The sequence below is a fragment of the Miscanthus floridulus genome, chromosome 10 (assembly GCF_019320115.1).
Source record: "Miscanthus floridulus cultivar M001 chromosome 10, ASM1932011v1, whole genome shotgun sequence".
Taxonomy (NCBI): Eukaryota; Viridiplantae; Streptophyta; class Magnoliopsida; order Poales; family Poaceae; genus Miscanthus; species Miscanthus floridulus.
In genome coordinates, this window is record NC_089589.1 from 32075259 (window position 1) to 32100532 (window position 25274).

General features: G+C 43.2%; 1 pseudogene; it reads left to right on the top strand.

Annotated features, from left to right (window-relative positions):
* Positions 1-1303: 1303 nt before the first annotated feature.
* LOC136489956 (putative glycine-rich cell wall structural protein 1) lies at positions 1304-11963 on the top strand (annotated as a pseudogene).
* Positions 11964-25274: the final 13311 nt, after the last annotated feature.

Genomic DNA, 25274 nt, shown 5'->3' on the forward strand with positions numbered 1-25274 from the left:
AGGGGCTTTCTTATCGAGATTTGGAGGTACACATAGGAGTAGTTCTTAAGTCCATGACTGAATTTGTCAAAGTCGTTGCGAAACCCTCGAGGTCACCTCTGCAACGTCAACCACTGCATGAGGAATAGAATCGTTCGGGTGATCAGGCAGGGATGCCTGTGTTGGCCTTCAAACGTGCCCGTTGAGACTTCATGCATGCATGCCGTCGTTTACTTGTGTTAATGTAAGTATAATGCTAGAGCCTGATCACAAAAGATATATAAAACCCTGGGTTACTTTATTATATGGGTGATCTCGTGATCTTTTGATTTTCGTGTCACCAACTAGCTGTGCATGTTTCACAGTGATGGAGAGAATGGTCAAATGCAGAGTCATGAGCATGCATGAGAGTATATATGTTGTAGTATGCATGCATGTTTTTTAAAATTCTTGCGACGGCAACAATTTATCCCAAGCAAAAGACAAGAAAAGGTTTATATGTTCATTTAGGAGATCATAATCTTTTTGAAACTATAACCAATCTACCTTTAGTTCTCAGGTCGGGTGAAATGGAGTATATGTATTAGAGCTTGGAAGTTGCTAGTACTATTCTTTCCCGTATGGGGTCTTTTGTCCAGCAACACAATATATATCGAGACAAAACATACAAATAATTTTTATGGAACTACAACCAGCTTTCAGTTATATATGATACTCCTATCGTTCTAAATTATAAGTCACTTTGACTTTTCTGGTATATCTATTTTGCTATGTAGATATAATAATATGTCTAAATACATAGTATAATGGATGAACAAAAAAATCAAAGCGACTTATAATTTGAAACGGAGGGAGTACAAAGCATTACAGTCACTAAAAAATTTCACACATTTAGTATCAGTGCTAGTCCGAAAATTGGCAATGACTCGATGGATAACTTCACTGTATATTGAGACGAAGAATACAAACAAGTGAACTACTTAAAACGGAGCAACAAGCAGCTTTAGTTTCAATGGGCCTTCCAAACACCGATGAATGCTAAAACTTTGTGCCATCTATTATCTTATCTATGGAGATGAGACCCAAACAAGTGCCATCCATCACCTTGCTACTTGCATGTAATTTAATTAGGGTCAACTCAAGAAGCTCCATAAATTCTAGTGGATTTTAAAAGCCTCCACTTGGTCTCCTATTGAAACACCACTACCATACGTGTATGCTATGAAGGTAAAGAACCACTGCATGGCCTCAAGCACTATAAATACCCATGCAGCATTCAGTGGGAAGTCATCTCAACTGAAGCACTCCATAGTGTTAGCTCACAATGGCAGGCACAAAGCTAGTATCACTGGGGCTCATTGTCCTCATGAGCATGGGATTAGCCAATCACTACTACAGGATGGCCTTATTGTCCCGGGTGGTAACGGCCTTTAGTCCCGGTTACCGCGCCGGTACAACGATCCCGGGACTAAAGGTGGAACCTTCAGTCCCGGGTCATCGAGCCGGGATTAAAGAAGGACCTTTAGTCCCGGTTGGTGCCCTCCAGCCGAGCAAACGTGGCCGCACCCTTTAGTCCCGGTTGGTAACCCCAACCGGGACTAAATCATTTTCTTTTTCTTTTTTTTTGTTTAATTTGTTTTCAGTTCAGTTACACATATTTGTTTAATATATAATATGTTTTTATGTACTTATTCTACGCTGCTAATATAAATACACTCACGCATATAATTACATCTAATTCTCATCTCGAGCATTATTATATTCGAATAAAGTATGAAACTATATATATTATAGATATATATGTATATATACAACACTTTCATAATCTTGTTCTTGAAAATAACGATATCAATAAACATTTAATTTACATCATTTATTCCTTAGGATCAAAGTAGAACTCGCCGTTGGGATTTAGCACTTTTTTAGAAGAAATCCTACTATTGGCTCTTGAACTGCTTTCAGATGGTCTTTTTGCATGACCCTTTGTTTCAACCATTCAGTCTTGCATTTGAAATAAAAGGAAAAGTATTAATACATATATATATATATATATATTCATTTAAAAATAAATAAAAAATTGATATATACGTACTCTGAGGACATCTTCAGGAGTTCTTCTTATGTGTGCAGTGATAAATTCACAAACGTAGTATCCACACAAGTTATTATCTGGTAGCTGCCGCAAACACCACTGTACGAGAAGAAGATTATTCTCATCATCTCACACGTAAATTGAAGTACGATATAGTAATTAAACACGTGGGGAAGTATATATAGTACAACTTACTGGTATTTCAACTACATTAAGTGGTGCCTTGCAATCCTTACGGTGTTGCCGAATAAACTCTTTCCAAACCCTGTGCGACCAATAATGTACGATCGTTAATAAATTATGGCAAAGTCTATTCAATAATAGTTGTGCGCGAGAGATCGAAATTACCCCTGGATAATGTCTATCATATCTTGGTATAGTGCCCGCTCTTTTCTCAATGAGTCGAAGATTATGCATGGAAGTGAGTTTATTAAATAAAAGTAAGAATCACTTACAAACAAAAGCAGCTAATGATTGATTTGTCCATAGCGTCCATGTGGTATAGTTGACGCAATTCTTCGAAACTAATATGTAAGATATCATCACCACGGAAGTAATGATGGTCTCTAAATCTGACAAAGATCCACTCCTCACCCCTGCCACACGCCTGCATGTACCACTTGTTGAGCAAGTACATTTGCGTACCCAATTCATTCAGAGCCGCAGGGTTGTATAGACTTTTGCCAAATTTATAAGTCTTCCAGGTATCAACTTCTAGGTTCTGGATTGGAGCTTTGCCCGTCAATTGATCCAAGGTTAAACCAGTATCTTCAAAAAAAAGCATTAAGGTCTTGAACCGACACTTCTCCAGAGTTGTCTGGTCGATAGACTTCTATGTTGGAACCATATTCATTAGCAACAACAAGATTTTGCATTGGTTGCTTCTGTTGTCCGAGCTGTGGGACATCCTTCCCTGATGCTCTTTTCCTTTTCTTATCTGCATCATGTGACTTCACGAGGGAGCGGTCATAGTCTGATAGTGGCGGAGGCTTACGAAGTTCAAGCATCTTTTTCTTGTGAGTTTCGACCTTCTGCCTCAGCAGATCTCGTGGTATGTAAAAGTACGGCTTCTCCTTAAGCTTCGCTTGTCTCTGCTTTTTGATATCTATAAAAATCTTTCACTTTTTTGTCTTCTTCTGCTGCTATTTGCTCATCAGTCTTTTCAGGAAGTATTTCTTGTGTAATAACTCTTTTTTCGGGGTCTTCTTTGCCGCCGGGACCTTAGATGTCTCTGTAGTGTGTTGCTATGGAGGGGGTGGGGGCGGTGTTGGAGACCAGCGTGGAGGCGTGGAGGCCAGTGTTGGAGACCGGCGTGGAGGCGTTGGAGATCATTGTGGAGGCAGTGGGGTCGGGGTAGGAGTTGGAGATCATTGTGGAGGCGATGGGGCAGGTGTAGGAGTTGGAGATCGCCGTGGGGATGAAGTCGTCTTGCCCCCCGCGACGCTATGATGAGATGGGGAATGAATGATTGGGCTAGGCTGGGGGGAGACCCTGCTACAAAAACAAGTTATGAGTCAATTATTTTTGAAGCCAATAGAAAATTAATGGAAAATAATATTTCATTCACTTTCATTCGTACCTAGGGTGAGGTAAGGGAAGTGGTGGCGCCCCAGGAATGATGTTGAAGCGTTTGCACCATTAAATAAATGTCTTCTCTGCTTCTCCTAGTGTCTTCTCCCCATCACCGCCTTCAATGTCAAGAGGAACATTGCTGTAACCTTTGAGCACTCTATCGACCGAGACGCTAGCATATCCAGGTTGAATAACTGACCCATGGATTCTTGGTGTCTTCGTTCGGTCTATTGGAGATACAACCCCAACAGCCACCATGATTGATGCATTGTTACCATCTGGAATGTGCAGCTCATATGTTGTTAGAGGCTCGGTAATGTCATCAATAGGGAAGCGCAACCCAGCGTCATCTTGAATAACTGACAGCTCCGTGGAAGCACAACTGCTTTTCATCTGACCAACGGGGCTAATGGTGACTCCTAGCGTTGATTGCGATTGCATTTGACTCATTGCTAGCTACACTTGCCTCTTGATCTCCTCCTGCATTCTTGCCTCAAAAGATTTTTCTCATTCACGTGATTCAAGCAATTCTTGTCGTGACTCATTAACAAATTGCTCCAATACACGGATTCGGTCTGCCTCCTCATCCTTCTTTCTCTGGCGGCTTCTGTAGGTATCCTTGTCTGCTGGGAATGCTTGTAGCCACGGAACCGCCCCATAGCCTCTTGTTCGACCACCGTGTTCGGGATTCTCTAGGGCATATGTCAATTCATCCTTTTCTCTGTTGGGCTTGAAAACACCACTATCAGCTTCTTTCCTAGCACGAGCTAGTGTCTGTATTGCTCTCTCAATTTTTTGGCCGAAAATTAGCTTGCCAATGTCTGGGTCTAGGCTTCCCCCATGAGCGTAGAACCAATTCTTCACGCGTTGAGGCCAGTTCTTCTCTATTGTTTCAGGTATGATTCCCTTGGTAGTAATCTCTGCTTCTAGGTTCTACCACTTGCGAATAGCACTCCTATAACCACCTGATCCCATGCGATGATGGTATTGCTTCTGTTGGGCATTCTGTCGATTCCTCATCACACGTTCCTCACTCTCTTGAGATGTCTTGTATTCTACGAAGTCATCCCAATGGGACTCCAACTTGACAAACGCCTTAGCATTGAAATCCGGCGTATCATTCTTCAAGATAAACTTTTTATACAATGTCTTCTTCCAACTCTGGAACAATGTTGCCATCTTCTTCATTGTCCAATCCCTCACTAGCTCCTTCAAAGCATCATCTACTTGTAATGTGAAATGCTGAGTGATATCGCTCCAAGCTAGGTTCTTGTCATGATCAGATACAAAACTAACATTAGGAGCGGATATCTTCTACTTCCATTCACGAGCACTAACTAGGATCCTATCCCTTACAATGAACCCACATTGATTGACATATGTCTGAGCATGTGGTTCCAATGGTTTGCCGGTGTCGGTGTCGAATTCTGATATTATGAAACGGCCCTCTAATGGCTTTTTTGGCCCTCGGACTTTCCTACTCTTGCCGGTGGTTGATGTAGATCCAGAGATCGGCTATATGAGTAGAAACACAATGATTAACAACAAATATATGTACGCATGCATCTATAAGAAATGATAGATAATCGAATATACCTCGCCAGTATTTTCTTGCGCGACAATTTGTTGATCTTCAACCACCGGGATATTCAGGATATCCTCATAATCAGCAAAGTACTGACTCGTGTCATCTACATCTGCATTGGTGCTGGCGTTGATAATATCCGCCATTATGTCATCATTCAAGTTATCATCCGGAGCAGCCATTTGTATCTTCAAGATAACACATAGATAGAATTACTATGGCACATAACATAAGTACATGTGATAACACATATAGAATTACTAAATCTAATTAAATATAATAACACATAATATTTTATAATGATAAACAATAATAAGGTATAGGCTTTGGAATCGAATCAAAAACACTTTCGATCCAAAAACATGGAAATAAGTACATGTATATATATACACATAGAATGATAACACATAGAATGTCTCTCTAGATATGCATGTGATAACACATAGAATGTCTCTCTCTCTCTCTCAACACATAGAAATAAGTGCATATGTATATATCTCTAGATATGCATGTGATAACACATAGAATGTCTCTCTAGATACAATTTTCTCTCTCTCTCTCAACACATGGAAATAAGTACATGTATATATACACATAGAAATAATTAAGTGCATATGTATACATATAGAATCAAAATTAAATCTAATTAACATATATATAGAGAGATAGAATATATAATTACTAAATCCAATTAAATAAATCTAACATGAAATTAGATAAACTAGTAATAGATAATACATTTTAATCTAACATATATCAAAAACTATAATAAAAAACTATCTAAAAAACTATCTAAATAAAGTACTAATTAAATTTTAATACATTTAAATCTAACATATATCAAAAACTATCTAACAAACTAACTAAAAAACTAACAATAAACTACTAATTAAATTTTAATACATTTTAATCTAACATATGTATCAAAAACTATCTAAATAAACTAGTAATTAAATTTAACATACATTTTAATCTAACATATATATCAAAAACAATCTAAAAAAACTAGAAACTTTGTAAAAAAATATGGCCGAGAGCAGCTAGCTAGAAGGCTAGCTAGGGCGGATGGCGGGCCGGGCAGGGCGTGTTGGCCGGCCACGGGGCCGAGCTGAGCACCTCGCGGCGGAGACGAGCTCGACGGCCGCCGGGCGGGGCTCGACGACGAGGCCGGGCGGGAAGCGCGGTCGGCGACGGAGGGTGGGCTCTGGTGCGGCGGCGGAGACGGGATGCGGCGGAGACGACGGCGGCGCGGCCGGGCGGGGCTGGGCGACGGAGGCGAGATCGAAGATGGCGGTGGCGGCGGCGACGATCGACGTGTAGATCGAAAAGTAGAAGATGAACAGAACTGGAACCGTTCGATATATATAGGCCGGGATCCTTTAGTCCCGGTTGGTAACACCAGCCGGGACTAAACGCCATTTAGTCCCGGCTGGTAAGCCGAACCGAGACAAAAGGAGCTTTAGTCCCGGTTGGTGTTACCAGTCGGGACTAAAGGTATTTTTGGGCCACCCACCCTTTAGTCCCGGTTCCTGGCCTGGGCCGGGACTGAATGCCTGAAAATTTTGGCAGCCCGCCGGAGTAATTGGAAAGGACTGGGATTTGTATTTTGTTCTCCTTGTTTAATACTAGGTTAATCAATTAATTCTATAGCAACTTCAATACTTTGCAATATTTATTTTAAAAATACTATTGATTAACTAATTATTTATTGTAAATAGGAAAATTTTGTAACCTAAAGTTTTAAATTTTTTTTATGAATATAGAATATAAATGTTACTAATACTAAGTATTTTGTTAATGCAAAAATATATTTGTAACTTAAAATTAATAAAACTAATATTATTCAATAGGAAAATTATTATCACATTATTGTAACATCAATGTTTTAATTTTTTCTCGGTTTGACCAAAATTGACATGAAATTTTTCTTGAACCTATAAAAATAAAGAAAATGTAGTATTTTTATTCTATAAATTTTTCAAATGAAAAAATGGCCTATATAAGGATTGTAGATCTTGATGAGTTGAACAAACTTAATATTCAAAACTTTTCAATTTGAGACAATCTAGGGTTCCGAAAACTAGTTTGTAGGCGTCGAAATTTAAAAATCACAAATTTGAACCGTCTAAACTTTCTCAAATGGAAAGTTGACCAAAACAACAATTGTATATCTTGATGAGCTGAACAAACTTGGTATTCAAAACTTTTCAATTTGAGACAATCGAGGGTTCCGAAAACTAGTTTGTAGGCATCGAAATTTAAAATCACAAATTTGAACCATCCAAACTTTCTCAAATGGAAAGTTGACCAAAACAACAATTGTAGATCTTGATGAGTTTAACAAACTTGGTATTCAAAACTTTTCAATTTAAAGTCATTTAGAGTTCATAATACTAGAGTCAAAGTGTTGTTTTTTCACCAAATGAACTAGGAGGTGTGTCATGATATTAAAGAAGGATGGAGGGAACACCAACTCAAAGTTGACAAGACATTGAACCACATCATTCTGTAGAGTAGCTAGTTCCACTGGATTGATTGCCTTATGAGAAATTGCATTGAGGAATGCACATAGCTTCACGGTGGCTAGATGTACATGTGGAGGTAGAATTCCTCTTAAAGCAACTGGAAGCAATTGCGTCATAAGCACGTGGCAGTCGTGGGACTTTAAGTTTAGGAATTTCTTCTCTGGCATATTTATTATACCCTTTATATTAGAGGAGAATCCCGATGGGACCTTGATGTTGCTTAGACATTCGAACATGATGTCCCTCTCTTCTTTGCTAAGCATGTAGCTAGCAGGACTTAAGTAATGACGTCCATCATCTGTCTTCTCTAGATAAAGGTTGTCTCATTCTTTCATGCCCTGCAAGTCCTGGCGTGCTTCAAGTGAATCCTTTGGCTTACCGTACACACCCATGAATCCTAATAGGTTCACACAAAGATTCTTTGTCAGGTGCATCACGTCGATTGCGTTGCGGACCTCTAGGACTTGCCAATAGGGTAGCTCCCAAAAGATGGACTTCTTCTTCCACATGGGTGCGTGTCCCTTAGCATCTTTGGGAATAGATTCGATGCCTTGTCCCTTTCCAAATACTACTTTCACATCCTTGACCATTGCGAGTACATCTTGCCCGATTCGGTTATAAGGCTTCTTCCGGTGGTCTGGCTTACCTTTAAAATGCTTCCCTTTCTTTCTTACTTGGTGATTCAAAGGAAGGAATCGATGATGGCCAAGGTACACGACCTTTCGACATCTTTTCAAATATATACTATCAAGGTCATCAAAACAATGTGTGCACGCATTATATCCTTTGTTTGTCTGACCTGAAAGATTACGTAAAGTAGGCCAATCATTGATTATTACGAACAACATTGCTCGTAGGTCAAAGTGTTCTTGTTTGTACTCATCCCAGACACGTACACCTGGTTTGTTCCATAAAACTAGAAGTTCTTCAACTAATGGCTTCAGATAGACATCAATGTTGTTGCCAGGTTGCCTCAGACCTTGGATGAGGATCGGCAACATAATGAACTTCCGCTTCATGCATAACCATGGAGGAAGGTTGTAGATACATAGAGTAACTGGCCAAGTGCTATGACTAGTGCTCTGCTCCCCAAAAGGATTCATACCATCTGTACTTAAGGCGAACCTTAAGTTTCTAGCCTCATTTGCAAACTCTGGGAATTCCCTGTCTATCACTCTCCACTGGGACCCATCAGCTGGGTGTCTCAGCATATTGTCTACCTTACGGTCTTCTTTATGCCACCGCAACAACTTTGCATGGTCTTTATTTCTGAACAAACGTTTTAAGCGTGGTATTATAGGAGCATACCACATAACCTTGGTAGGGATTTTCTTTCTAGGACGTTGTTCACCCTCGACGTCACCAGGATCATCGCGCCTGATCTTATACCACGATGCTTTACATACCGGGCATTCATCCAAATTCTCGTATTCATTGCCATGGTAGAGGATGCAGTCATTAGGACATGCATGTATCTTCTGGATTTTTAATCCCAAAGGGCAGACAACCTTTTTTGCTTCGTACATAGTGGTGGGCAATTCATTTGGCTTCGGAAGCATCTTCTTTATGAGGTTCAATAAATTCCCAAATGCCTTGTCGGATACACCATTCTTTGCCTTCCACTGTAGCAATTCCAGTGTTGTACCCAACTTTTTTTGCCCCTCTTCGGCCGTCGGGTATAGCAACTTCCTATGATCCTCAAGCATGCCCTCGAACTTAACTTTCTCTTTTTCACTTTCGCATTCTTGTTGTGCATCACGAATGGCATCGCCAAGAGCATCACCAAGATCATCTTCTGCCGCTACCTCTTCTTCATCTCCCCCCCATTGTAGTATCATCAAAGGCACCATACTGAGCAATAATGTCATCAATGTCTAAATCTTCTCCTTCACCTTCTTCCATCATGACCCCGCTTTCTCCATGCTTAGTCTAACATATATAGTTTGACATGAAACCTGACTTAAGCAAATGTGAATGAAGACTCATTAAGCTTGAATATTCCTTTAAATTCTTACATAGGGCACATGGACAGCACATGAAACCATCCCGCTTATTTGCCTCGGCCACACCTAAGAAATAGTGCACGCCCTCAATAAAGTCTTGGGAGCGGCGATCGGCATTTTACATCCAATGGCATGACATAATCTGCATTACATGATAAATTATGAAAACCTTGAACATAATTAAGTATTTTATTACACAACATAGATGACACACACACGGTTGATTAATTAACTAAGCCTGGCTACAACGTAAGCAATCCCAACTATCACTAAACAAACTAAAACTACAATGCACTTCAGTAACATAATTATTTCATGACCGTACGTAACTAAAACAGACAAATCATTCGTCTGTTGAATATCAATAAGCTTCTCCTGCTGGCTCACTGCCTCATCATCAGAAGCCGCTACCTCAAGCGCACCCGAATTCTACACGTATGTAGCATAATCTTCCTCCCAGTACCAACCATCGCATCCATTGCCCTCCACTGAAATTAAAGCCAAAAAATATTTAGTCAAAAATATTCAAGAAAAGCAGGTCAATTAGCCATAATAATCAAATGCGCAAGAAACTCACATCGCGATCCGGGCACTTGTAGAAAACACGACCCTTGTTGGGTCCCTGTCTCTTGACTTGGTGCTCCATCACAATCTTCTGCTTACACTTGCCGCAGATAATGAGAGGGAGTTCTGGCCTCAGTCGTTTCGCAACCGAACGAGAGGCCGAGGATCCGGTACCAGTTGTCATCTACTTTCTATACTTATTTTTGCAAACTAGTGTAAATTTCACATTTTCTAAAATAATACATTTAAACAAAACTAAAATTATTTATTTATCTAACTAAACCATGAAATATGTACTATGAATAATAGTAAAATACCAAACTATCAAGTGATTTTACTATTGTAAATCATCATGTGATTTTGAGCTAAAAATGACATAGAAATCATAATCAAACCCACCATATCAAGTTACTTTCTATACTTATTTTTGCAAACTATTGTAAATTTCTCATTTCTAAAGTAATATATTAAAAAAATAAAAATATTTATTTCTCTAACTAAACCATGAAATGTACTACATATACTAGCAATACTAAACTATCAAGTGATTTTGATGAACTAATTTAACTTTTGTTTATCCAAACATATATGCAAATCATCATGTGATTTTGAGCTAAAAATGACATAAAATCATAATAAAGTCCAACATATAAAGTTATACATTCATCTACATCGCAAAATGAGATAAGCTACAGATAAAACATAAGAGGATTAAGTTTGTTACCTCCAAAATCGAAGAGCAACACCAATGGAGGGGGAGAGAGCAAGAACAACAGCAAGCTGAAGAACAGAGGCAGTGAGTTTGAATGGAATGGCTCGGGCTCGGGGAAGAAGAAATGAGCTGGTCTATAGGCCGGGATAATTAGTCCCGGTTAGGGGGCCAAACTGGGACTAAAGATTAATCTTTATTCCCGGGGAATCACCCAAACCGGGACTAAAAGCTTTAGTCCCGGCTGGTATTACCAACCGGGACTAAAGGACTAAAGGTTACCTTTAGTCCCGGTTGGTAATACCAGCCGGGACTAAAGATCCCTGCCCCGCGTACGACCGAGGAACCTTTAGTCCCGGGGGCAAAAAATGCTGAGGCTAATGCCAAATTGGGACATCGTTCTAAAGTCTGTTCTCTAGTAGTGAATGTTGTTAGGGTGGCTAGATACTCTAGTGCTGATGGGACTGGCACATGACAGGGAGAGGGTGGCGGATATGTGAATGGCGGGGGATCAGGGTCTGGGTCTGGCACCGGATCAGGTGATAGTGGTCCTTATGGTACCCATGCAAGTGCTGGAGGGGGTTGTGGAGGTGGTGGAACTAGCCAATACGGTGGGTCTGGATATGGTACAGGGTCAGGTTCAGGGTCTAGTACATATAGCGAAGGAGGGTATTCTGGCTATGGAGAGTCTTCTAATGCTGGTGGTGCCGGTGGGGGTGGGGGTGGAGGACAAGCCGGAGGTGCTTGGAATTCCAATGCTCAAGGATCCGGTAGCAGCACCCGTTCTGGCTCTAGCTATGCTAACAGGTATTGGGATGGTTCTGATGCGGGTGCAAGTGCGAACGGCAATGGAGGTGGCATAGGAAATAGTGAAAATGGTGGCGGTGGCGGCGGTTCTGGTGCCGGAACTGGATATGGCAATGCCTACCCATAAATTCCATATAAGCCAATCTAAAGTTGGAGCCCATCCTCGTCCTTCCTTGTTTGAAGTTGTAGAGTTATTTGTTTTCTTTGTCCCTTTGTTACACTTTTGTTAGTATTAAATTAATAAAGGGTCCAACTGTTCTAGCAACAGTAGCAATCTTGTAATGTCCTCATATGAATATGTTGTAATCATGTCTGTTTGTGAAAGGAAAAAATATCTTGTGCATCGCATGTGGCCACTATATCTAAAAAAAAAATCTTACGTTCTCTTTGGAGTGATTAAGTTGAGACGCCTACACCGTGCATGTTCACATGGTTATTAAAATAGTATATACCGATGAACGTCCTAGAGTTGTTTATATCACTTACGACGATACCTCCAACTGGGTCAATGCAGCCTAGAACATAATTAGCTAGAACTGCTGCTACAAGCCCATTTATGTCAGTGATAACTTTTAAAAAAAAGTGATCCAGTGCATAGGGATTCACTATTTCATCCTCTATCCTGAAACAAAACTTCTAGAGCTGTACTTAATCAAACTATCTTAAGTATGCGAAAGGGTTGTAGCCCAATGGTTATAAAATTAGAACCTAAGTAGCACCTGAAATCCTGGGTTCTACTCCCTGTGGGAGCGAATATTTCAAGATTTAGCGGCGTTGTGCTTTCAGTGTAGGCGATGTTCCCGTTAACAGCGAGGCGCATGTGGTGACTTCGTCAATCTCGAGGATTTGACAGCCCAATCTTCGAAGATGCTCATAAGCGTAGGGTTTGCATGTGTGCGTTCATACGGGTGAGTGTGTATGCGTTGTGAGTGTTTGAGTTGTACCGCGTAATCAGATCAGAAAAAAAACTATCTTAAGTTTGACTAACTTTATATATAAAAAGAATAATATCATCTCTAAGATACCAAACAAAGATATTATGAAAATATATTTCATGGTATGTATATATAGTAATAATACTAATTTCTGTTATAAATATTTTTGCTCTTTTCAATACATTCTATCAATTTCAAAATAGTTTGACCTAGAACAATACTAGAAATTGATTTCTTTTACAATTGAAATAGTATGCAATATATTCCACTACAGTTCTTCCACTTGTCCACCATTATGCACTGCTCCGATCCACCATCCATCTCTAGCGACCGGCCGCCCCCCACTACTACAGAAGTTAACTGTAGGGGCAGCTCTAGAGCCTCTGTAGGGGCGGCTGCGCCAGCCGCCCTTTCCAGGGTGTTCCTACAGAGGGTGCCTCTATAGGGCGGTTTCCTAACCGCCCTTGCAGTGCCCTCTGTAGGGGCGGCTGGTGTTTTCAGCCGCCCCTACAGTGCCCTCTGTAGGGGTGGCCGGTAATATCAGCCGCCCCTGTAGTGGACTTCTGTAAGGGCGGCTGTATCACCAGCCGTCCCTGCTGTGTGTATTTGTAAGGGTGGTTCAATCAAGAACCGCCCCTACAGTGGATTTTCCAGCAAAAAAAATAATTCTTGCTTCTACAGAAGCTCCAAACATTACTAACCAATGGTTCTTGCACTTTCATGTGGATAGGTAGCAAGGACTAGAAATTTCAGTATACAAGTTTATCCATGGGTGCCCTTTCACACTTCACGTTTCACATATTTGATTGGCCATATTTACCATAAGTTGCAACATATATATCAGAAAATTATCTAACTAACAACAAGGATATATATAGTGCATTGCATTCGTAATCTGGCTCATACATTAGTTCTAAGTTGTATAATGCCATAATGGAAAACTTTACACACTAGCAAAAATCTGAATATCTGTAATGACTTTTACCAGATGGGAAATAGTAGGTTGGTTTGCCAACGTTGCAGCGAATTTCCTGACAAAATTGCAAGACATACTACTTCATTAACCTGATATATATGGTAATTTGATCTAGGATGGTAAGTAGTAAGTAGTAGTGAGGTGTTAGCTTGCAAACCTGGTGACAGGACAGTGTCCGACAAAACCAGTGTGATCTTTAGTATTTACAGCAGCGGCTAGTTTCCTGAAGCAATGAAATCAAATCAATTAGAGATCCAGTTTGTGCAAGCTACAAGTGATTAACAAGTCCAATCTACAAAAAATATATTGATCCAATGATTAGCCTTGTGAAAGAAATAAACACTGCCCTGCTGCAATGTTAGTTTTCAAAGCAGCAACAACATATTCTATCACATAGGAGGCGATGTTGCTGGAGCCTTTAAAGGGCCTGGACTAAGGCGTCGGCTTCAGGAAAATCACCTTGGCACTCTTGACTGTCTGCAATCACAGAAGGAATTATTTGCAGCTATTAATTTGCCATCTTGAATAATTTGCAGTTATTGAATTCTGAGTTCTTAATATCTCCATACCTGAATTGCACAACACTACATATTCTAAGTGCTAACACCAAAAGCCAAATAACTAAGAATGTTCTCCAAAGTGGTGTCTCCACTACTCCAGTACAACACATAACAAAATTGAATGGGAAAAAATTATGTGACGCCATTAAAATTGTCGTCCAACTCCCACCCCACATGCAGACTATGTATTGAGAATCAAGAGAAAATTAACTTCTAGTAGCAGACAAGTATTACACTGAAAATATTGCTGCCGAATTGCCGACTAATTAGCAAGATATTGATGCAAACCTTAATCCGCAAGCCCCTGGCAGGACTGCACGCCATGGGCGGCACGCACCTGCAGCGTAGTTTGATGAGGCAGATCAAGCACGTGATTGCGGGACATAGAGCAAACCATCCAAAGGACGAATGGGGAGGAGTAGGGGTACCCGAATGGATCATAGATGCACACGATCTGGACGCCCCACCCAAGGCCGCCGCTGTGATCTGGACGGGCCAACATTGTCAAGTCGTCGCAGATGCACTCGAAGAAGGCGGCTCTCCCGCGCCGCCCTTCGCTAGATCGAGGCAAGGCGGCCCTCCTCCGCGTCGATGTTGGATGGATCGAGCCTAGATGGCTCTCCTCTGCGCCATCCTCCACGCCGCCCTCGGTCAGATCGAGATTAGGCGGCATCCTACGCATCGACCTTGGACGGATCGAGGACGGATTGAGGACAGGCTGGCCGGAGCGAGGTCGGGCGCCCTCCTCCGCGCCACCCTTGGGTACCCTCTACCTGGGCAGGGACTTCGAGCCCCGCTAGGGAAAGGCCAATAGAAGCCAAGTGTGAAGAGCCCTGACCACTACCGATGATGGTGCAAGGTCACTTCAGGCTTGGCCCTCTTAGCAGCGATGAAGCCGCACACTTCCGAGCGATGCCTTCCTCATCCTCGAAATTTGCAGAACGGTCGGTGCCACTCGGTCAGGCACCATCGCCGGATCTACGCGAAACGTCGAGGGCACTTTGGAGGACCACCAGGTCTCCATCTTGGCCCTCAGAGTCTTCCTCATTGTCATCATTCGATGACGAAGTCCCATGCTTCTAGCGTTCCATGTGCTTCATCGCCCCCTCCCGCCGGAGGTGTTTCTTTTCCTTGGCTGCAACCCTTTCCTAGGCAGCACGCTCAGTGCCCCCAGGAGGTCAAATTGAGACCTGAACGAGGGCACGGGTTGCAGCGTGAAATCAATTAACCGATAGCTCTTAATGAAGAAAGTTGATCGGATCAAGGCAACTTACCAAGTTGGGCCGGAAATTCGCCAAGAACGCCTCCACCGTGTCCCCGGCCGCAATGACGACTCCAGAAGAATTCAACCCAGTGACCCATTTCTTGACCTCAGAAGCCCTGAGCATCTCCATGGTCTCACGGGTTGGTTCCTTGACCCTAGTGTAGTCGCACAATAGGGTCGACCGCAGCTTCAGCGGCTGAACCAGTCGCTCAACCATGGTCCTTAGGACCATGACATCGGTCAGGCCAACTAACACCCAGCTTTCCAAAATCCCTAGGATCTTGGTGACCTTCAACGACCGCATCCTTTGCACCCCCAGCTCCATGAGACCAACCTCACCGGTGCAACACTAGAAAAGGGAGGGAGGGGGTGGTGGCATCATCACAAATATAGAACCAGTTCCCATGCCAGCTAGAATCTGAAATCCTCAGCGGCAGGCATGGATAGCTGTGGGAAACCCTGTAGCGCATCTGGATGTTCATCCCGCCCACTGGGGCAAGCACACCTCCATCAGAGCCATGCACCTTGGGGTCTTCACCTCAAAGACCCGCCGAAACAGGTCTTTGATGGCCTCTAGCCCTAGGAAGGCCTCGCAGACAACTAGGAAGCCCGCCAGCTGTGTAACCACATTGGAGAAAGATGTTGCAGTTGGACCCCACACTCTCGAAGGAAGCCACAGAGATAGTCAGAAGCTAGGATCACGAACCAACGCTCATGGAAGTTGGTGAATGACAAAACCTCCCTGAGCTACGGATAGGGAACATCTCGCCAGCGGCAGCCCTCCACCCAGCGATCTCCTTCGGTGGAAGGAAGCCCTTCTCTATGAGCTGCTCCTGCTTCACCTCCGTCACTGTTGAAGGAATCCACTCAAACATGTTGCGACACAGGCGAGGAGCAGGACAGATGATAGTGGAGGCAACACACACAACCTAGAGGTAACACTCACAAACTCGACCCCTTTCCTTTTTCTCTTTCGATTGCAGGAACGGCAATAGAAAGCAAGAATAAGGTAAGGTACGGGCTCAGGTAAAAGGGGGCTATTTATGTGGCGGCAATCGGGGATGCGAAACACATCCATGTGGAGTCTGCCCTAGAACAGACCCCTTGAACCCTCAGAAAATGAGCCGACACACTATAACGCATAGGGATGCCATTTAGACGTAGAATCCAGGGAGGTTGACTGCCCCAGGATTCATGCGCAGAGCGGCCCTCGGCCATCATGACCACGCGACACAGTGCATAATCACACGCAAATGGACGCCGATAAGTCGTGCCATGGCCGGGGAGGCCAGGAAGCCCCAGGCCCATGTGCAAGGCAACCAATCGTGACCACGACCCCATGTCAAACTTAGGAAACCCTCTCTTGGGCCTACCCTTAGAAGGGATCGAGGCCACAAAGGGATAGGGGTAGGGTGAGATGGGCCCCTGCTGCTCTTATCGGTGTTACGGAACCTCTCGACCGTCTCTCCCTATGTTTGAGTCGTACGATTCGAACTCGCCCGGGTTGACCACCTCTAGGGGGAGGCATCTTGCCCTCTAGCGGCTGTGGAGGCGGTCGGGGACCAACGGGTTTGATAGCCAACAATTTATGGGACGTCTAATGATGAGGCATAGCCGAACTTCATGTCAATTGTGGAGGATATCAGGTCCCGCTCGAATTACTCATCAACCCCGATGAGGCGCATCTCTCCGACCACATGGTTAGGGTGGACATGTCTCTCCCCACGTGGGGCAAAACCAAACTTCCCCGTAACAAGGCATCATGGCCCCTAGGGTCAAAAAAGGGCGTCACGGGAAAAAGGGAGGTGGATACCTACAACCCCGCAATAAGGTTGATGTCAAGCCTCGACTGACTCCTCTCGGAGCCCCGAGTTCTTGACCCACAAGCCAATTCTAGATCCTTGCAAAAGCCACTGAATATGTACGAACCCGGCCTAGGAGATTGGGCACCTAAGGTGGTTCAAAGAAAAGGCACGACATTTACAAACAAATTTTTCTTAGACAACAAGCGAACAAGTGTGACCAGTGCCACACTAAGAGCCTAACGTAGAAGCGGCCCAAGCTCTAGAAGCTATGATGCTAGAAGGAGGCTTGCGGGACGCTACCCTCCGCCATTGCAAACAAACGCAATGGAGAGGAGCACGTCGCAAACCTCCTCCTAGCACCGTGGCTCCTGGAGCATAAGACATAGGGGAGAATGGCTGTAGCGCCGTCGTCTCATAAGAACAGGGATGGCATGATGGAACCATCCACAGCAAGGGCTACCTCACACATCTGAGCCGAAGGGCCCCGAAGAACGAGGAGGTCACAAAGCTACGGTATTGGTAACCATGCCGCCTAATCCTACCCTGCTCATAAGTCTCCTTCTAGTACCAGCTATTGTAAGGAGAAACACCAGCCACCGACCACCGCAAGCGACCCCCAATAGGACGCACGTTTAGGACTCTCAACATCCGCTTGAAAACACTTCTCTCTCTCTCTCCTGCCTAACCTCTTAGAAGGTCTAGGAGAAAGTATGTAGAAGTAGCTGCAAGTGGTTTAAACAAAAGGAGGGCCCTCATTTATATGCCTAGGGGTAGACTTAGCAGCCTGAGACCCCCACGCCATGTGAACCACGAGATGTCACAGCCAATGTCAGATGCCCGTGTGAGGTCAGGAAAATCAAAATCCTCTAGTGAGGATGAATTGCCTTCCCACCACTCCTCTGAGGAGAAATCCTCCGACAATGGGATGTCTGATTATAGTCCTCTGTCGAGCTCTGAGAAGGAGAACCCAGAGGAGGACGAGGACGATGCCAACGCCGACACCGAAGGTGATGACGACGACTCCGATGATGACTCTGACTCTAACTCTGGCTTTTGTGTCACTGCGGCTTGAAGACGCCTCGATGGATTTCGTGGAGTGATGGAAACCCAGGACGTCGGTACCTCAGATGTTGCAGGGCAAATAATGTAACTCGATTTCTTTCTTGTTCATTCTGTTTTTGCAATGCAAATGCTGAAATCCAGCTGTACTAATGGTAATTTGGTATTTTCGTAGCCCAACTTAGATTGTGGGTTCTTTAAGTGGCATGATCCCCAATATAGAAAATTTATGAGGACTTTGATTTTGGATTTACATAATAAGATTTGGGAGCTAAAGGCGAAGACCAATGTTACAACAAATGAAGAACATCTGCAGGACAATGAAGAGATTATGCCACAGATTGAAGAAATGACCAGGGTTCCAACGAAGATGATGGAAGATTTTGTACCTTTGAGAAAGAAATGTGCTTCATGTTCTTCTTTCACCTATTTGGTACTTACCATAGTTCTTTGCATGTTCATTAGCAAGTTGCTTAGTTCACAGCAATAGATTCAACTATCAATTTATGATGTATCGGACTGAAATCTGTCACTTTTGTACAACTATTGTTAAACTAAATGCAAGGTGATTATCCAGGTGTTCAATTCATTGAAATGTAAATGCTAGTACATCCAAGTATCAATTGAAGTGTCGGACTGAAATCTATCACTATTGTACAACTATTGTTGAACTAAATACAAGGTGATTAACCAAGTGTTCAATTTATTGAACTGTAAATGATAGTAGATCCAAGTATCAGTTGATGTGTTGGAGGCATCCTACTTCCCTAAACACTGGGCCCTAGTACAGGGGCAACCAATTTATTGAACTGTATATATTCTCCTACGGTCCTACGACAACTTTCTCCCATCCATTTCCCACTCTGCTCGGGATGACATGGAGATTGACAACAATCCCATGGAGTTCGACAATGATCTGCAGGATATTATGGAGATTCACAATGAACATATGGAGGTCGACTATGATTTGCATGGAGAATGATCAATTATGCAACCAATGATGTACATATAAAGGCCTTTTAAATTTTGCATAGTGTCAGCCTAATTAGTATCTGCATTTTAGCTTGGTAGTATTGACCTACTTATTCGGTATGAATGTATGGAACTCAAGTTGGATTCCTTTCAATCCAAGAGTACTGGCATTGTGCTTTCCTTATATTTTCTAAGTGCGTAGTTTGGCTTTCTTTCAATGTAAATATGTGTGTCTTATTATTCACCATCAAACTCAAGTTGGCTTCCTTTCAATCTGAGTACTCGAATTGTGCTTTTCTTAGTTTTCTAAGTGCACAATTTCACTTTGTTTCAATGCCAAACGTTAAGATTGTGTGCCTTAGTGTTCATCACCATATCATACGGTGGTAATAGGACCCAGCCACCGGTGATCGTACTGTGCATTCACCGCCGCTTAGCTGCAAAATTTGCAATCCCGCGTTTCAACCCTCCCACGCGAAACTGATGAAAGTTCGATTCCTGCGTGCAATAAAAGTTATGCAGATAGCAAGCAACCCCTGCCCCAATATCCCCCCCCCCCCCCCCCCCCCCCCCCCCCCCCGCCGCCCCCTTCCTCCCCCCCCCCACATAGCTTTTCTTGTCCTCATTGCTGTTGTTCATCATCGCCGCTCCTGCTCATCACCACTGCTTAGCTCTTGCTCCACGTCAGTGCACATCATCGACTTGCCCCCACAGATCCACTGGCGCATGAACTGCTGCTGTCACCAGCGTTGCCACTCGTGCTCACCACCACCAGATCTAAAGGTAAGTGTAATAACGCCGTACTTGCGTCACTGTCCCTTCTCCTCAAAACTTATCTCCTTACCAATGTTTATTGATGCAATTCCATGGCAGGGTGGCCTCATCTCTTTGGCTGCTGGTGTCCTTCTAGATGAAGGAGGCCCGCAACATGAGGAATGTAGTGGATAGCCTCTTAGATGATGTGCTTGCTGACATCTTCAGCTACCTCCCTGTTTGGTCCCTGTGCTTCTGTAAGTGTGTCTATCGCTCCTAGAGGGGCATCATCTCCGACTCCTATCAACGTAAGAAGCTTTCACAGACTGACGTTGGCTTCTTCTATGGCAGCTGGTGGAAGGGCAATCGCCACTTCACCAGCATCACCGGTGAACAACCCTCCTTGTCCTTCTTGCCCGTCCCCCTTAAAAAGTCATAATCTCATATTGTTGCAGCGGCCTCGTCCTTTGCTGGTGTGCTAGGCCTGATGGATTACGTTGCTATGTTGTCTACAATCCAGTGACCCACAAATGTCATGTACTGTCGCGTAGCATTTGTTCTGTTGGTCAGGCTTACCTAGGTTTTGACCCAACGTCCTCGAAGTTCCATATGATTGAATTTGTTGAGGTGGAGGCTGCATGCATAGGTGTGGAGATCTACTCATCTAAAACTACATCATGGATCTTTAAGGAATCTAAATGGGGCAAGGGTAGTATTGTTCTATGTTCATAATTGAGAAGTATTTTTCTTAATGGTTTTATGCACATGGTTGAGTACTCTGCGATAGTTGTTGTGGATATGGAGGGAGAGACATGGAGGATAATTCATAAACCAGGTGGTGCTGAAATGTCCATCCATCAAGCTTAGGGTCACCTGTATGTGTGGTGTGCTGATTTTTGCAATAGGTCTTGGCTTTTAGTGTGGAAACTTGAACACTATGGTGCTGATAACTGGATTTTGAAGCATGTTGTGGACACGGAGGAACTGTTTGGACGCATGAATATTAAAGTTGGTTCTGAACTTTATGATGAGGAGTACAGAGTGATTACAGTTCACCTAGAATGGAATTTCATTTTCCTTGTTGGGAAGGATAGAACATTGATTGCATATAACATGGACCACAGACAGGTTCATGTCATCCATGCCCATATCATCCGCTTTTGTAGACCAAGAGGGCGTTGCCATATGAATAGGCCTTACTACCATCCTTATGTTCCCTTGTTCATGGAGTCTTTTAGCATAGCAGTAAAGGTGCATTTTTGGCATTTCATCGTCACGATAGTCTTTGTTCAGGTAGGGAGTTGTTTTCATTCTATCTATGTATAGGCCAATTTTGGCTTGTTAACTAAAGGAATGGTATGTTCAATATTATTAATTCTGCTACTTTGTTCAGGTTGTGGATCAGAGATGAATAAGAGGGGTTCCATGGTGCATTGGCTACCAATCCGAAGGATGTACTAATTATATTCAATTTGCCTTGCAAGCAGGAGTGCCACATACAAGGAGCACAGCTACGTCATTTCGTTATGTAAGTCTGTATAGATCAAAACCTTTAGTATGCTCTATGTACCGCTTGTGTTAGGACATCAGTTGAGAAAGATGTTATGGTAACATCCATTGTTACTGTAAAAAGTCCTCTTGTTTGTGAACATGATTTATGGATGTAATGATTGTATATCTATATTCTTTATGTTCATGTATCAAGGGCCTAGTTGAATTAGTAACTATTGTGAAACTGGATGAAATTATGTCACCGTTGCTATACGTATGATGCGACAGGGATCAAAAGTACATCACTGCCAAATCCTTTAGTAACCCGACACCGACTAAATGATTATCAAAATTGGATCATAGGGCAAGGCGACGGTGACCATGAACTTTGTACTGGTGGATCACACGCTGAACCAATGGTGGTGTTAACCTCTACATAGGCATCTCGACTGTCGAACCGATAGTGAACCCGCACCGCTGACAGTCGGGTCGAAATACAAGGCGATGGTGCTGGTGACCACTACATATGCGTTTGATGTGCCCACACGATGGTTTTGATAGCCTCAACATAGGCAGATCATTTGCCAATGTGGCAGTGTTAGTGTACATCCACAGCCGGGTCATGCTCCAATGCGACTGAAGTAACGACCTAATCACGGACGGATCATAAGCCAATCGGCGGTGTTAGTGTATGTTGGCATTTCTTAGCGCAATCACTAGGATTGGTATTTCCTAGCAATGGCACAAAAATACCATGATTATATTTCTAAAAACATGCAGAAATATTTTGTAAGCACATGGATATATCGTTGTAGCATTTTAGCCGGAAGTATTTGGGTATCGTTCATTTATATTTTCCCAAAGGAAGGCATGGTATAAAAGTCTCTAGTAGGGACATAGTCAAGATAACATGACTGTATAATAGACCAAAGTACATAGCAGGGGTAAACCATGATAAATGTTGGATAATGTGACACACACACTCAAGCCAATCTCAAGGATAAAGATAAAAGAAAGAATAAAGAATAAACCTAAACTGGAGCAGGCTTATCTTGTACAGCTACGCTAATATTAGCATATCATACAAATACATGAATTTCTAATGGTAGAGATCCTACGTTAAGATAGCTTTGGTCACTATAAACTTACTTCAGGCACCGGTGAACACTGGTCTGCCAAGCGTTGCCGGCCTACAGCTCTACGCCGTATCCGAAAGTGGGGGAGTGCGAGGGATAGATAGGGCTGTCACCATTTGTCGCCTACCCCTCAACCATGGGATATGAGGCAAACGAAGGTAACTTCTAACTGTCACACCCAATTTTAAGGATAAAATTGAATGCACTAAACTCGTGTGTGCCCAGGAATCAATCACACACACAAGCTGACAAATTACAATAGTATCATCACGGTGTCTCATACATCAGAGTTATAATAAAACTTAGTCTTATACAACACAGCGGAATAATAAAAAGATAATAACTCTCGTGGCCATCATCATAGGGAAGGTCAACTGGTTGACCACAAGCCTAATAATCCTCCGGGAAATCCTCATACCCGATGTCTTCTGTTACCCATCCGGGATTTTTATCCAAGTAAAGAAAATAAACAAGTGTAAGTACATTCCGTACTTAGCAAGCTAACATGGGGTTATGAAGCTCAAAAAGGACAGACTCTGGTTTACTGCAGTTAGCATTTTTAATAGGTCAAACTTTTATTCTCAAGTATTATCAAGTTATGCTTAAGCTCCCATTTAATTCCCATAAGAACACATATCAAGGTCAGATTTACCATATTTCATCATAGAACAACTTAAATGATCATCATCAAGTAACCAGTTATTCTGTGAGTTTTCCGGGCCGCTCGTAACCGTGAGCACGGCTGTTATAACAGTTTGTTACCCTCTGCAGAGGTGGTGCACATTCCCCGCGAGTCGTGATCCCCATATGCCCGGGTTAATTACTCCCATGTCACTACCAAGGTGAGCGGGCAGGGTACACTATGAAGCCATTTCATAGGTTTCCCTAACAAGTTAGGGCCGCTAGGTTTCTAATGGAGACGGGGATCCCGATCTTCCGTCAGGTGATGATAACTATCGTTGTGGCGGAGAATGACACACCGATCCGGCTTCAGATCGAAAGATCGAACCCTGCAATCTTAGCACCACAGCTCCTCTGGTTATCAACCAAGTCACGGACCAGGTTGACCTCGCCAAGAAGGCTAATCCCTGCCTGCGCAACGAAGAACACAAGCAAGAACAAGAAAGAACGCAACCAAATTGCAGATGAAAGATTAATCTCACGAGTTGGGGTCTCACAAACCGAAGAACGGCGAAACTGTTTCTTGACAGAATAATCTAAGCAAAACCCGAACCCTAATGGAGGGGCGGCGGCTGTTTATGAATACTCTAGGGTCGTGCAAGACCCCTGGACGCGCCCCTAATGGGCCCAAACTCGATACACGGTCCAACGGACCAAAAGACGGTGTCGCAGCACCCTGGCAGATTCTGGACGCTGACTTGTTTCGACGATTCCTGTTGATTCCGAACAGCTTTTGACGTGAAACCACTTGGATTAGCTTCCTTATCAAATTAGCTTTCCATCCATATGTGGATCATCGAAAACGGAGTCCGGATGCGTCCTGGGCGACCAGTTTAAGGCAGACTGGTCCTGGAGGCCGAGGCAGACTCGAATTCGTGTTGGACTAGGCCTCCGGCTTGTGTTGGACGTCCTTGCTGGTCATCATCACCTCCTCCACGTCCTCTTAGTCCCTCTTGACCCTCTCCAATGTTCCTAAGCAAGATAACATCATTAGGTAGTAATCTATTCTCAAAAGTATGAAAAGGATCGCTTAAGAACGAGCTCACCTGTAAATTGAGTTGACGCATTCGAGCCCGGGTCATTGGACCTTGCATGACGGTTGGAGGATCAGCTGGTACATCCAAAGGAGTGATGTCCTCATCATCCTCCCCCTCTTGAATTGGAGTCGTCCTCGACTCAAGCTCATCTTCTTCTCCCAAATAAGGTTTCAAATCTGCAATGTTAAATGTGGGACTAACCCCGAACTCGGGTGGCAACTCAAGTTTGTATGCATTATCATTTATTTTCTCAATAATCTTATAAGGACCAGCTGCTCTTGGCATTAATTTAGACTTACGTAGCTCAGGAAATCTATCTTTTCTTAAATGTAACCAAACCAAATCACCCGGTTCAAGTTTAACCTCTTTTCTACCTTTACTACCAGCAATTCTATACTTTTCATTCATGCTTTCAATATTTGCTTTAGTTGTTTCATGCAACTTACGAATAAAATCAGCACGCTCTCTAGCATCACTATGTATTCTCTCAGTGGTAGGTAAAGGCAAAAGATCAATAGGAGCACGGGGGTTAAAACCATACACTACCTGAAAAGGACTTACCTTGGTGGTGGAATGTTCCGCCCTGTTATATGCAAACTCCACATGCGGCAAACACTCTTCCCACATCTTCAAATTGCGCTTCAAAATGGCTCTCAACATGGTGGACAATGTTCGATTCACAACCTCAGTTTGCCCATCAGTTTGGGGATGACATGTTGTAGAAAATAGCAGCTTGGTCCCCAATTTATTCCACAATGTGCGCCAAAAA